Source organism: Jaculus jaculus, chromosome 10 (genome assembly GCF_020740685.1).
Source record: "Jaculus jaculus isolate mJacJac1 chromosome 10, mJacJac1.mat.Y.cur, whole genome shotgun sequence".
NCBI classification, from domain to species: domain Eukaryota; kingdom Metazoa; phylum Chordata; class Mammalia; order Rodentia; family Dipodidae; genus Jaculus; species Jaculus jaculus.
The window spans coordinates 32,770,678-32,784,746 of record NC_059111.1 but is presented as its reverse complement, the minus strand read 5'-3'; the positions used below and the strand labels follow the sequence as shown (position 1 = coordinate 32,784,746).

Below are 14,069 nucleotides of genomic sequence, written 5' to 3'. Positions count from 1 at the left end.
TCTTATTCCAAGCATGTTTGGCAGCTCCGCATCTCTGCATTAACCACTGCCCATTGTAGTGAGAAACTTCTGTGATGGGGCCTCCAAACTTTTATTGCTTTGCCTTGAGCCAAGGAAATTGCTGTATTCTGTGAGCAGTGGTCACTTACACTCACAGCTCTATGTGTTATCAGCCAAGTGCTTTTGGGCTATGGAGACAAAACCATTTCTGTCTTAAGTTTTTCAACAAAGAGTGTGGATTTCAAGACAAGTGCTTCTACTGATCTCATTGTAAAAATTCCATTTGGAAAATATGAGCTGAACAATCATACTCTTGTTCTTAGCTGTGTCTGTGTGCCCTGCAAAGCCCAAGATGCTGCTGCTTTTGTCCATGCCATGTTTAGATGAGTAATAAGGAAAACTTAATTAGCTAGTATTTCACAAATGCTAGGTTGTTCCATCCTATTCCCTATACCCTGTTCCAAAAGAGGAACCCTGTTACATCCCTAACATTGTGATAATGAGTAGGCAGATACCCATGACTTTTTATAAATAGAATTATCAGTTTTTCAAAGATTTATTACAGGTGAGCTAATGACAGATAGAGAGGGGAAACTCTTGGTCACAGTTTAAATTCCAGTTCCTCTGTATCATTGGGATGGCTTTACAGTTGATTTGAACCTTCTGGAATCTTATCTCTAAATAAGCATTATGACTTACTTATGACAATACAGTATATTGTCTGTCCTTCCAGAACCAGTGAAAGGATGTCAGCAATCAAGCAAAGACAGTAAATGAATAGAAATGTCTCTTTAAGAGGTCCCTGCTAAGCTCCTTGGATAATCACCATTGCACCCTGTCTTTGCAGGTTGTTTTAGTGGAGGCCTGTAGTTGATGAGGTCCTAGGGCTGCCTTCCCGTCTTCCAGCTACGTAACATTCAGGACATTCAGTGCCACTGTCCAGCAGTTAGCAGACCTGTTTATCTGGGGTTATCATAGTGAAACAGTACCTGCAAATGCTGCCCATGTTTTCCTTTCTTCTTTTCAGTGCTGTGGGATACCCTTGGTCATAAGGCAAAGCTCAGTTCTCTTTTTTTAATTGACAATTTTCTAACATGTACATAATGTATTTTGATCATAGTCCTGTCCCATGACCTTCTGTTGTTTCCCTCTCCCTTACCCTGTTCCCCATTCCCTGGATCCCCTTTTCTTTCTAATTAGTCCTTGTAGTAAACAGCTTCACGTTGCTGGGATGAACATCCAAACACAGTTTATGGGAGGAATGGGTTTTATTTCAAGCTTACACATCTAGGGGATGTTCTGCAGTGGCAGAAGAAGCTGGCTCCCTTTCACAGATCCAAGCAGAGAGATACAATCTAACAGACAGCAATACCAAAAGGCAGCAAGCATGAACCAGCAGCAAGCTGTATCCTCAGAGTTCAGAGTGCTCTCTTATACTTTTGGGTTGGAGTCAGATCCCTCACTCCCCCGCATCACTTTTGGGCTGGGCCCCAGGATCTATCCCTAGTGACACCTCCTCCAGTTAGGCAGCTGGAGACTCAAGTTACAAGCTTAATAAAACACCTATGGGAACGTACATTCTAACTACCACAGTCCTTTTCCCATGTTCACATCTGTTTTCATTTTTGTCCCTGCTGCATCATCCATTTCAACATGTTGTGTAGGTCCTGAACAGGTAGACAGCTGTGTCATAAATGACTGAGGCGTCATGAATGCAATGGCCTCTTGATGTACAGAAGACAGTATTCCAAGTGCTCTCAGCCATCCTTTGGCTTTTGTATTTTTTCTGCCCCATTTTCCACAATGTGTCTTGAGCCTGATTTTTCTTTTTCTTTTTCTTTTCTTTTCTTTTCTTTTCTTTTCTTTTCTTTTCTTTTCTTTTCTTTTCTTTTCTTTTCTTTTCTTTTCTTTTCTTTCTTTTCTTTTTTTGGTTTTTCGAGGTAGGGTCTCACTCTAGCCTAGGCTGACCTGGAATTCACTATGGAGTCTCAGGGTGGCCTTGAACTCACAGCAATTCTACTACCTCTGCCTTCCCAGTGCTAGGATTAAAGGCGTGTGCCACCACGCCCGGCCTGAGCCTGAATTTTTAAAAAATTTAAATATTTATTTATTTTTTGCATGTGTGTGACACACACACAGAAAGAGAGAGAGAGAAAGAGAGAGAGAGAATACAAATGAATGAATACAGGTGCACCAGGGCCTTCTACCACTGTAACTGAACTCTACATGCATATGCAACTTTGCATCTGGCTTTATGTGGGTACTGGAGACTCAAATCCAGGCTGTCAGGCTTGCAAGAAAGCATCTTTAACCACTGATCTATCTCCACAGCTCCAAGCCAGATCAAATATATACATGTACCAGTTTTGTGCATCTGGCTTTACATGGGTACTGTGGAATTGAACCCAGGCCCTCAGGATAGGCAAACAAGTACCTTCAAGCACTGAGCCATCTCTCCAGCCCTGAGCCAGTTTTTTTTTTTCTATATTTATTTATTTATTTGAGAGAGGGACGGAGGGAGAGGGAGAGAGAGAGAGACAGAAAAGAATGGGTACACCAGGGCTTCCAGCCAATGCAAACAAACTCCAGATGCAAGTGCCACCTTGTGCATCTGGCTTACGTGGGTCCTGGGGAATCAAACTGAAGTCCTTTGGCTTTGCAGACCAGTGCCTTAAGTGCTAAGCCATCACCCCAGTCCAGCTGAGCCAGATTTTTAAAGGAAGCTTTCATGAGTTTCAGCATTCCTGCTCTTCTATGTCATGTGTTATCCTAGGGCTGTGCATGCCATATCTTGGGACTTCTTTGTTCTTTTTGGTTCTGAGACTCTGTGTCTTTTCAGCATGTTTCCAAGTGTATTACCTTTTGAATTTTTATGCTGGTCTACTGTATGTGCTGTATGACTGTTTTATTTCTTCTAGTCCTTTTGAGGCTCAAAAGTTGTTCTTATGCTTTATAAACTGGGTTGAAAAAGTTTAATTTGCCTAATATTCACCATTTCAATGAAGTGTCTCTAATGAGGAAAATGTAGCGGCATTTCTGGGGATTAGACCGCGTACTGGGTGATCATGGCTCTGGGCAAGCCTGGGACCCAGCCTGCTGCTCATCGCTATGGGCAGGCCTCCAGGAGATGGTTGCAGTTGGAAGGACAGTTGGAGGACGGTGGGGACAGGATGGAAGGCTTCTGTTAGTTGTGGAAAAGTGTGACGTGGCCAGTGTGTGGAGAGGTCTGTTGTTGCTGGAGAAAGCCAGTGATTGAAGCCAAAGGAGTAAATGAACAAGAACAGACGTAAATTCTCTTGAACAACTCAGCTGGTCACGGCTCTTCTGCATGGAGGCAGGAATGTCTCAGAAGAGCTGTAGCTACCTTTAGTTGTATATTTGCTCAATGTAATCAGTAAGCTGTGTAGATATCACACTTTTGAAAATAAGTGGTGACCACAGGATAAGCTTTTCAACATCAACACTGTTGACATTTTGAGCCAGGTAATTGTCTGTGGTGTAGGATGCCCTGTGTATTGAAGGATGTTTAGCACAACCCCAGTTTATCACTGATATTGTGAGGAGCCCTGTAAGAGCACCTTGCCTCCCAAATCTTCTTCCCTACTTCTGGTGACCAAAAATGTCTCAAAACATTGTCAAATATCCTTGGGTTAGAAAATGCCATTGGAATGTATTCTTTGAATTTATACAAAGCATTTTAAAAGGAGTTGCAGAACAGTTCCTGTTCCAGAAAATCCAATCAGGTCTGTAGTCATCCTCCTTCCATTTAGGAAGCAGCTGATGCTTTCTGGAGGAGCAGTGGAGTAATTTTGTAATATGTCATTTAAATGACCTGGTGCGCACAACAGCACTGGTAGTTTCAAATCCAATCTTGTTCTCCTGTATGTGCACCTCATGTATATATAAATGAAAGGGGTGACTGGGAGGTGCTGGGTTCCAAGTAGTGAAAGAGCTTGTGGTTATGACTCAGGCATTTCAGAGGAATTGCTGTCAGTTCTTTGCATGTCAAGCCCACAAAGGCAGGCCATCTAGAAGATACCTGATAGGACTCTTGGGATGGAGAAAGAGGATGGGTTTCAAGTGACACACACATGAACCTTGTGCAGTAACCTGAATGTGCAAAGTTTGAGGCATCAAAGCTGGTGCTTAATACTTTCAAACTTGCTTTCTTGGTTGTAGTTCATGAAGAACTAGGCATATGAGAAAGTAGCTTAATTATTCTCTTGTCCTAGAAGCTAAATTAACTTATAGCCTGGAAGTCTCCCTTTAGAATTAGTTACTTGTAGCTTAAAGAATTATTTATGAGGTAAGTTATGGCTCTCCCTGTGTATATTGTTCTGAAATGATGCTGTAATTACTGTGTCAGGATTTTCTGGGAGGCAAAGGTTTTGTCTGATTGGATCTGTGCCCACACCTCCTGCATGGCAGGGTGCACAGCGGTACAGAGAGTGGGCCGAGTAGCAGTCTCAGGATTAAACATGTTGCTTCTCTCCACTTTTCTCCCATTACTGTTCCTGTCTCCTGCTAATATTCTTTTTTTGTTTTGTTTTTCGAGGTAGGGTGTCACTGTAGCCCAGGCTGACCTGGAATTCACTATGTAGTCTCAGGGTGGCCTCAAACTCATGGTGATCCTCCTACCTCTGCCTCCCAAATGCTGGGATTAAAGGCGTGCGCCACCATGCCCAGCTCCCTTGCTAGTATTCTTGACACTATTTGGGAAGAGAGCTGAAGCCTCGGAATTTTGGTACCACTTCTGACTGGTGGAGCTGTACACCCTGCATCCATCTCCATTGCTCATAAAGCGGGCAGTGGACATTTTATATGCCTAGTAGCATTGTGGCTGCAGGTTTAGTTCCAGTCACAACCTCAGTCTGTCATAGGGAGGAAGGAAACTGAATAAATTCTGCCCTTTGTTGTATGTACCAGTCCACACAGAGATGCCCATGATTGCTTGTTCAAGTCTGGATCATGGCCCCTGATTGATTGAAATGGGATAGGATGGGCTGGAGAGATGGCTTAGCGGTTAAGCGCTTGCCTGTGAAGCCTAAGGACCCTGGTTCGAGGCTTGATTCCCCAGGTCCCACGTTAGCCAGATGCACAAGGGGGCGCATGCATCTGGAGTTCGTTTGCAGAGGCTGGAAGCCCTGGTGTGCCCATTCTCTCCTCTCCCTCTATCTGTCTTTCTCTCTGTCTGTCACTCTCAAATAAATAAATAAAAAATTTAAAAAAAAATGGGATAGGAGCTTTTTTTTTTTTTTTTTTTTTTTCATTTTCATTTTCCTAAGAATGAAAAGTCTGGGATGGAGGGCAGAGGACAGTGGGGCCCTGTGTGTGATTCCTCTGCTACGGCTCGACTGGGATGGCTGGGACCACTTTGGAACCAGAATTTCCCTTTTATCCTTTAATGTAGAATTAGCTTTGGACTTACCTATGCAGCATTGGGGAGATGGACTGCATATAGTGTGGTAAGTATGAGATCATTCCATGGGAGCCTGCCTGGTGCAGGGTTTTGAGCATGTGCATTGAACAGTTACTTGGTCTTGGCCTTCTTTTCAGTACAGTCCAGTCAGGCTTGTTGAGATGTGATATGATCACTATGTAAGTCAGCTCATGTAGTTTATAAATGCTGAGTATACACGACAGGCTTCTCATTTGCTTTAGAGTTAAGTGATGGTTATTTAAGAATTGTTCTTCTGGAACATTAGGATTCTTGTTTATTTTCATTACCAAGTAGCTACTATCCTTGAGTAAGTCATTTAACTTTGAGACCTTGAGTGCCTCGTATTCAAAGCTTTTGTAGTGGCAGATTTTCATTATTTTCGTTGTACTGTGACCAAATTATCTGACATTAACAACCTAAAAAAGGAAAAAATTATTTTCTCATGGTTTTAAGGGCTCTTGGCCCTTTATGGTAGGGAAAGCATGGGTGTGGGAAAGGCGTGGTCATGGGGAAGGCATGGTGGTGCTCATGTCATTTTTACAGGCCAGCAAGCAGAGAGTAGCTAGAACCAGGGGCCAGTGTATAACTTTCAAAGAGCCCCCACAGTGGCCTGCTGCCAGTAGTTAGGCCCTGTCTCGTAAAATTTCCAGTCTTCCACAACAGCTCCACTGGCTGGAAATCAAGTGTTCAAACATGAGCCTTTGGGGACATTTCACATTCAAGCTGCAGCATCTTTCGTTTCAGAGCATGCAAATTATGTTCTGCTTTGCTTTTGAAAACCTTTCTGTCTTTGTTAAAAAATAGACATGTTAACTAGTTTGAGTTCTGACTCATCTGTTAAAGGGTGATAGCCGTATGATACTTTTTTACAGATCTTATAAATTTTTAGATAAGTACTTATAAATAGAGGAAATTGCTTAACTAATATTTTACAATTTCATTATGACTTAAAGGTTTGAGCGTAGCATAAACTTATTTAAAATGACTTCAGAGCACAGTCTGTTGTAGGGATATGTGGAAAAGATACAATTCTATTAAGATGCTATTTTTAACCAGTGCTCTTCCTTTCCAAGCAGTCTGCTTACGGAATGGCTGGAAATCATGCTGTTTCTGTGCATACACTGTGTTTCTCCTGCCATATGCTTGTTGCTTCAAACAAGGCGATCATGTACAAACATGTACACTTAAGATAGAACAACTGTTATTCCTGGCCAAGATTCCCTGTTGCTTCCTATTTTTCATGGATGACTACCTGTAGTGTCTCGAAGACCATCTTGCCTATGCATGCACGACTGCTTATGGTATATGCAGCACTGGGCATTGGCAGATGGCAGTTCTCATAATTGTTAGGTAATGTTAATAGAGAATTACTATATTTCAAATCTCAAACACTCACGAGAAGTATTTTTTCCAGCCCCCAACTTTTATTTATTTATTTTTTCTTCCAAATTTTTATTAACAACTTCCATGATTATAAAAAAATACCCCATGGTAATACCCTCCTTCCCCCCACTTTCCCTTTTGAAACTCCATTCTCCATCATACGCCCTCCCCATCTCAGTCAGTCTCTCTTTTAATTTTTATGTCATGATCTTTTCCTCCACTTATGATGGTCTTGTGCAGGTAGTGTCAGGCACTGTGAGGCCATGGTTATCCAGGCCATTCTGTGTCTGGAGGGAGCATGTTGTATGGAGTCCTACCCTTCCTTTGGCTCTTACATTCTTTCTGCCACCATATTAGACCCTGAGCCTTGGAAGGTGTGATAGAGGTATTGCAGTACTGAGCTCTGTGGTCATTTCTTTCCAGCACCATGATACCTTCTGAGTCGTCCCAAAGTTACTGCCATCTGAAAAGAAGTATTTTTTTAACATAAATTGAGTGCAGAGCTTTTATGGAGTTATTAACTTACTAGACTATTGCTGCTAAAAAATTGTCAGGGCTGGAGAGATGGCTTAGAGGTTAAGGCAGTTGCCCATGAAACCTAAGGACCCATGTTCGATTCCCTAGTACTCACATATGCCAGATACACAAGGTGGTGCATGTGTCTAGAGTTTGTTTGCAGTGGCTAGAGGCCCTGGCTATGCCCATTCTCTCTCTCTCTTTCAAATGAATAAATAAATAAAATATTTAAAAAGTCAGTGGTGCCTTTGTCTTGTAAATACTTAAAATCTAAAAATAAATAGAGACCATGAATTGACATAGAACAGAAACTTGGCTTTTGACAAGTACTAGCTGACATCCTATGAAGTTTTCTGTAGCTACTGTGTCAGGAGCATCTCTGTAGTACTTCCTTTAAACACTCACCACCAGCATTCCCAGGTGTGTATTCCTCCAAGCTGTGAAGAAGACACTGAGGTTCAGACTCGTGTTTATATAACTGGTGAGTGTGAACATTAAAGTTGCATCCAAAATGAAAGTCCATGCTGAAGCTGTGTTTTTAATAACCAAAATTTCCTTATGGTAACACTTGGGTTTATTTTTGTCTCTCCCAAGAAATGTGACTGTGGTGGTTTGAATGTGAATGTGTTCATACCATTGCCTCAGGGATTTTTGATTAAGGTTAAGCTTCTTTCTTAAGTTGCCAGCAGCCTGCTGGAGGAGGTGTCACTGAAGGCAGATCTTGTAGTGCAGCCCTAAGGTGTGTTCAGAGCGAGTTTCGTGTTTGCTGGCTATTTAGTGGTGTCTCTCAGCTCTGATCTATGGAAGTGAGCCAACTTCTGCCATTGGTGGTGTTGCACCTGGATTCAGCAAGCTTGAAATAAACCCTTTCCTCCCATAAGCTGCTTCTGGTCAGGTGTTTGTCCCAGCAATGAGAAAATAACTGCACCAGTGGAAATTCAGTCATTTCTGGGAACATTCTAACCCAAACAGAGTCATTACTGAGGTCATTCATCTCATTTAAAAAAAATTATTAACATTCTATGAGTAAGCCTGTCATGAACCAAACATGTCTTGTAAAGGAGTTAGAGAAAAGTACCTTAATTCTCCACTCAGTGCTATCTCAACTTTAATGCCCCATTTAGATAAGATTATTGGTAGCTATTTTAACATATTTTCAAATTGGATTTTCTGAAGTTAATAGAAAGATGGAAAAAATTAAATAATCTTTAAAAGCATCAAATATATCTAAAGGCAAAATAAGCTGCATTTTTGCATGAACTAGGGCAGTGGATGCTGGCATCTAAAGTGTTCAATTATTTTTGGGATAAGATAATGTTAAACATTTTAAATAATCTATCTAATTTCTTAACATTAAAATTTCACAAAGTATTACAATATATAAATCTGGAGTAATAGATAATTAAGAAGTATATAAAATACAATGGGACTATTAAATCCTGCTCTCATTTTAACCAGAGTCAGTTGAGTAGGCTCAATTGTGACATTCTTTCCAGTGCAGCTTTGCATATCTCCCTCCTTCTCTTTCTTCCCCCTTCTCCAGTCAATACTGTGATCACCATGGCCACCATCCCTGTCCTGTCTGTCCTTTCCCTCCATGACATCAGCATTAGAAATCAAATCACAAGCAACAAAAGCTGGCTGTACTAAGTTAAGCACAGGATAGTCTGTGTGGAAGGATTTCTTGAGATTTCAGTACGTGTTGATCAGACAACCCTTGAAGAGCAGTACTAGGGCTGGCCTGTGTGCTTAGAAGGGAGTATACCTTCATCTCTGTTACCATTTGCCTTACTCTTATGCCCATATCTCTTTTGCATGTCTCATTCTTTCTTGTACATGTTAATTAAGCCAATACCTCACTATTGGTATGATGCCATTTCTGAGTAAGCATTCTGAAAAGAAGTCATTGTTTCAATATTATTCTGATACATATTATATATTTATGTATTACACATCAACCATACTTTGCATATTTTTATGCACACCTTAAAATATGCTCAGTAATCTGGGCTGTACGTTCCTTGAAGGCATCGCCCAAGCCTTGTTGGCCTTGATTTTGTGCCTTACTGGTTTTTGTGAACAGTACATTGTGCCATCACAAACTACATTATGGAGGAGAAATGGGATCATAATTAATTCTGTGAATACCATGACATGGTTATTACTATTTTTCTTAAAATCTTTTGGAGGTAGCCATTCTGATATAGAGAATCTCCCATGGAAGGTTTTTCATTTCATTTGTTTCTGTTGTTTCTGGCTTCTAGTTTTCTGTTTTAAAAAGTTATTTGGGGATTAAAAATCCTCAACTACTTTCACTTGTAAAGAATACGAGAAAAAATTTGAGTCACCACAAATACTTTCAAACTCCTGAGCCTGCCAATATTATGCAGGGTCCAGGGGGAGACAGTCAATGTGGGGAGTGCAGCCAGCGTTGCACATCACAGCATCATCAACATCAGAAGCACTTTACCATCTTATGTGGCGTGGAGGCCATGGCTTGGGTCCATGTGGTCAGAGAACAATAAGAATTGCATCTCCGAGTTGGGTGTGTTGTGATTTCCTATGACCATTAAGAGAATGTATATTACACTTTCCTCTTTCTTCATCTTATAAGGAAAAATGCAGAGGGTATGCAATATCAAATACTGTATCCTAGTTATGGAAGCTATTTATAGACACTGATAAGAATATGAGCCCATGGCAGGGGTACGGTTCTGGTTTGTGGTAGTGTGGCTGTGCCATGGGGGTGAGGTTGTGTCCTGATACCCTTACCCTTTGCTATTTCACCCTGAGGCTGGTTGTTTTCTTATGTGCTCATGTTTGAGAAACTGTTCATTTCCATTTGGATCCCCAGACTGTCAGCAAATAATAAGCTTAAGTCAGTAAAATTCAGCGTTAGTAAACATGAACTACTTTTCTAATGGTGTATTTACATACTTTACACACACAGATGCTTATCTAAGGATACTGAGTCTAGTTCAGAGGTATGGTTTGGAAAGAGTAGCTCTACTTGAATGGTCCTTTCTCAGGATTAATGAAATCTGGTATTTCTGTAATTTTTTTTTTTTTTTTTAAGAGAGAGAGGTGAGAGATAGAGAATTGACATGCTAGGGCCTCAGCTACTGAAATTGAACTCAAGATGCTTGTGCCATCTAGTGGGCATGTGCGACCTTGTGCTTGCCTCACCTTTGTGCATCTGGTTAGCAAGGAATCTGGAGAGTAAAATGTGGGTTCTTAGGCTTCACAGGCAAGCACCTTAATTGCTAAATCATCATTCTAGCCCGAAATCTAGTATTTTTTACTTTAAGCTTTAGTCATAATTTTAAACTAAATATACTATGTCTGACATCTGTTGGTTTAACTTTTTAGAGAGGAGGTATAATTGCTAATAATATTTGGTTAAAATAAATGTAGCTGTCTCATAGTACTTCTGTTTAAAAAATAGCAACATAGTTCAAAACAGAGGCTTCTAATTAGATCGTTATTGGGTAACAGGGAAGGTTGTTTTCAGATTTGTATACTAAAATGGTGAACAGTTTTGCTCTAAAATCCAGTAGTTTCCTGATGCAATTTTATAGCTTCTGCAGCTGCTTATAAATATGCCTACATATATTATTGGAAACAAATTTCCCACTGGAGTTTCGGTTTCTCTGACATTATTTCTATGAGGCAACATAAGGGCCACAGGAAATGTGCAGCCCTTCAGTAAGTGTTTTTGTTGAGCAGCTGCTGTGTACTGATGCTTTGAGCATGCGGGGAAGCAGTTCTTCTTTCTAGTTCCAAGTTAGGATGATTTACTACTTTGGGCTTAAAATCTAAGTTTCTCTTATCTTACTGTGTCTTTCCACCCCACCCCCAAATCACAACAAGCACAACATATCTACATTATATGTACGTACGTCATGTATATGATACATGCTAGTAACAGGTACGTATGTTATAGTGTTAAGTGTTGCATGTGTGTAGGTTTGTGATGAAGCCTGTCCAGAGCATCTTCAGGGGAGCTCAGTGGTTCTGAGCCTTGCCTGCGTTCAGGCATTGAGCAGCTTGTTCACTGGTTTGGAGGCTTTCTCTCCCAGCAGTGATCCTGGTGACAGCAGTGAGAGTTAGTGTGAATACTTTACCAAGAGTTAGAAAAAGCAAGCGTAGCTGCACTCATGCATTCCCGTCACTGTAGCTCGTGCTAACCCACGAAGACCTAACTCACATGTTTTACTTTCATCTTAGGGCTCTTTAGGTCCTAATTCCTCTTCACCCATGTTATAGCTAGAGTGCACGCTACTATACCTCTTCACCAGTTCGCTTGCTTGGCATCCGTTTTGTTTTTTTTTTTCTTTCTCTCAATATATATCCATTGCTGTAAGAGGTCCTGAGATGGGATTAGTATCTTATCATCAGGAAAACAGGAGTGAGCAATGCTCAGTATGACCAAGATCTTTCAACTTATCAGGTTATTTTCTGCCCATGTTCTTGGCAACCTTTCACTTTCAGTCCCTTGAGTGTGTGCATATATGAATGCAGTATATCAAAACCCAGCAATTAAAACAGTGTAAGTACATCTCCTGTTTCCTCACTTTGCCTTTTCCTGAAACGCCAAGACCACATTTTTTTGTACATAAAGTTTTATTTAAATACACAAAAATGAGATGGCCCAGTGGGTAAGTGTGCATGAAGACCCGATTTCGATCTCTAGCACCCACATAAAGAGCTAGTGCATGCTTGTAACCCCATGGTTGAGGTGGGCAGGGGTAGGAGGATCACTGGGGCTCACTGATCAGCAAGCCTGCTGATCTCATTTTGTGGATTATGTCCTTCATAGATAGTCCACATTTCTTTTGTTTATGGTTGTATCTGAGCTATATGTACAAGGAGTTTTATGTTTTTATCTTGTGTACACTTAGGTGTTATAAGAGTAATTCAAGTTGAAAAATTGGTTTTGAGAATGTGTCTGTAGAAGAAACTTGAGCTTTGTGAAGCCGAGGAGCCGTGGTTGTCAGGGCAGCTGTCAACTGCTGTGGGTGATGGGCGCTGTGAACAGCCGCTCTCCACTCTGCCGACTATGGCCTCCAGTGCCCCAGGCTTGCCTCTGCTGTTCTGCTCTGAAATTGAGTGGCTTATAAAGAGACTCAGTTTTATTTTTAATCTTTTTGCATTCCTATCCCTCAGTCCCTGTGCATTTCACTGTATCTTTTCTTCCTATTTGAGAACCTTTACATATATGCATCTTGAAAGGTGAACTACATGCCAATAATGTACTATGAGAATTAGACCTATATTTAGAGTTATCTATATAAAAGTGATTATTTCAAAGTAGATGTTTGCTCCTTTCTTGTTAATGTCATGTAAAGTGGTGCAAATAGTTCAATATTGAAAGTAGGCTATCTGCACTTAATAATGCTGCTGGTCTCAATACAGTTTTGTTCAGAGACTAGACCGCCTACATGTTCCACATGGGGCACTAGACTCTTGGTGGCTGCAGCTTATTAAGAACTTGGAGATTTTTGTCTCAGTTGTCTTTCCTGCCCACTGTCTCTGTCTGTGATCAGGAGAACTCTAGACCAGCCACGTAGAGTAAATGGAGTCAACATGTGTGCATACAGTGTATGTGCATGCACATGCACACAAAGCTTTCATTTCAAAGTGAGTAAGAGAGACTATATTTCGGAGCCAAATATGAGTGACCATCGTGCAGGAACAGAGATTTAAGCTACTTCAAATTCTACAGTCTACTGTGCTATCTGTTTCATTATATTTTTATAATAACAGGACAAACAGCCATATATCAAGAGACCTTTAAAATATGTTGGTGGCAACTTCAGGTAGATGGGTTGCAACAAAGTAGAGAAGTCTGTGCTGTTGCCACACAAACTGATGATATTCTTAGCTTTGGGGTTGGTGGCAGTTGGGGATCTGTTTGTAAATATTAGGAGTTAATAGTCACAAAAGGTTAAGCCAGATAGAGGTGGGCAATAAATGGCTATTTAAGGGGCTAAAATAGTCCAAGATAATTTGGCTCTGGACCTACAACATTCCAGTTCCCCCAAATCATAGAAGTTCTAATCCATCAATCAGTCTTGTATAATGTTTAATGCAGGTATGGCTTTTCTAGAAACCTTTGTGAACAATGGTGTCAGTGTTAGTCATGTGGAGCCAGTCCGGTTCTGATGGGGAATGTTGCTGGTTGGCCTGGTGTAAGGTGATACGCGTGGCAGGGAAGCTCTGCAGGGCCAGGAGCACAGAAGGCTGTGCATTAAAGTTATGAACTTCAGATAGGGCACAGTAAAAAGTGTAAAAAACCCTGTATTTATAAACACAGGTATACATCTCTACTAGCCAAGCAATTTTAATAGGAGATATATGAGAAATGATCATTTTTCTTCAAGACAGATTTATGAACAATTTCTTAGAAGTTATTAGCACTCTGGGTAGTCTAAAAGAGCAGGAAAACTCTAATATATTTCTTTAATGTACTAGAAATAATCATGACATTCATCACCATCAGAACTGAAAGATTATCATGTAGTAGAGTTAGAAACTTCAATTGATGTGCCCACTGGATACAGATTTATGATGAGTAAAGGCCCAAATCCAAATCCTAACTGAATTTTAAGGTTTTTTCTTTTATTATTTTGCTTGTGTTCAAACCCATACTAAGTTAGCATTCCATCACTGAGCCGCATCCCAGCCCTGACTTTACTACTGAATTGAACCCATACAAACTAAGCCAGCA

General features: G+C 40.8%; 1 protein-coding gene across 1 annotated transcript in view; it reads left to right on the top strand.

Annotated features, from left to right (window-relative positions):
• The window catches only part of Bckdhb (branched chain keto acid dehydrogenase E1 subunit beta), a 196,078-nt gene that overhangs the window by 110,863 nt on the left and 71,146 nt on the right, over window positions 1-14,069 (top strand). The gene's annotated exons all lie outside the window — the stretch shown is intronic.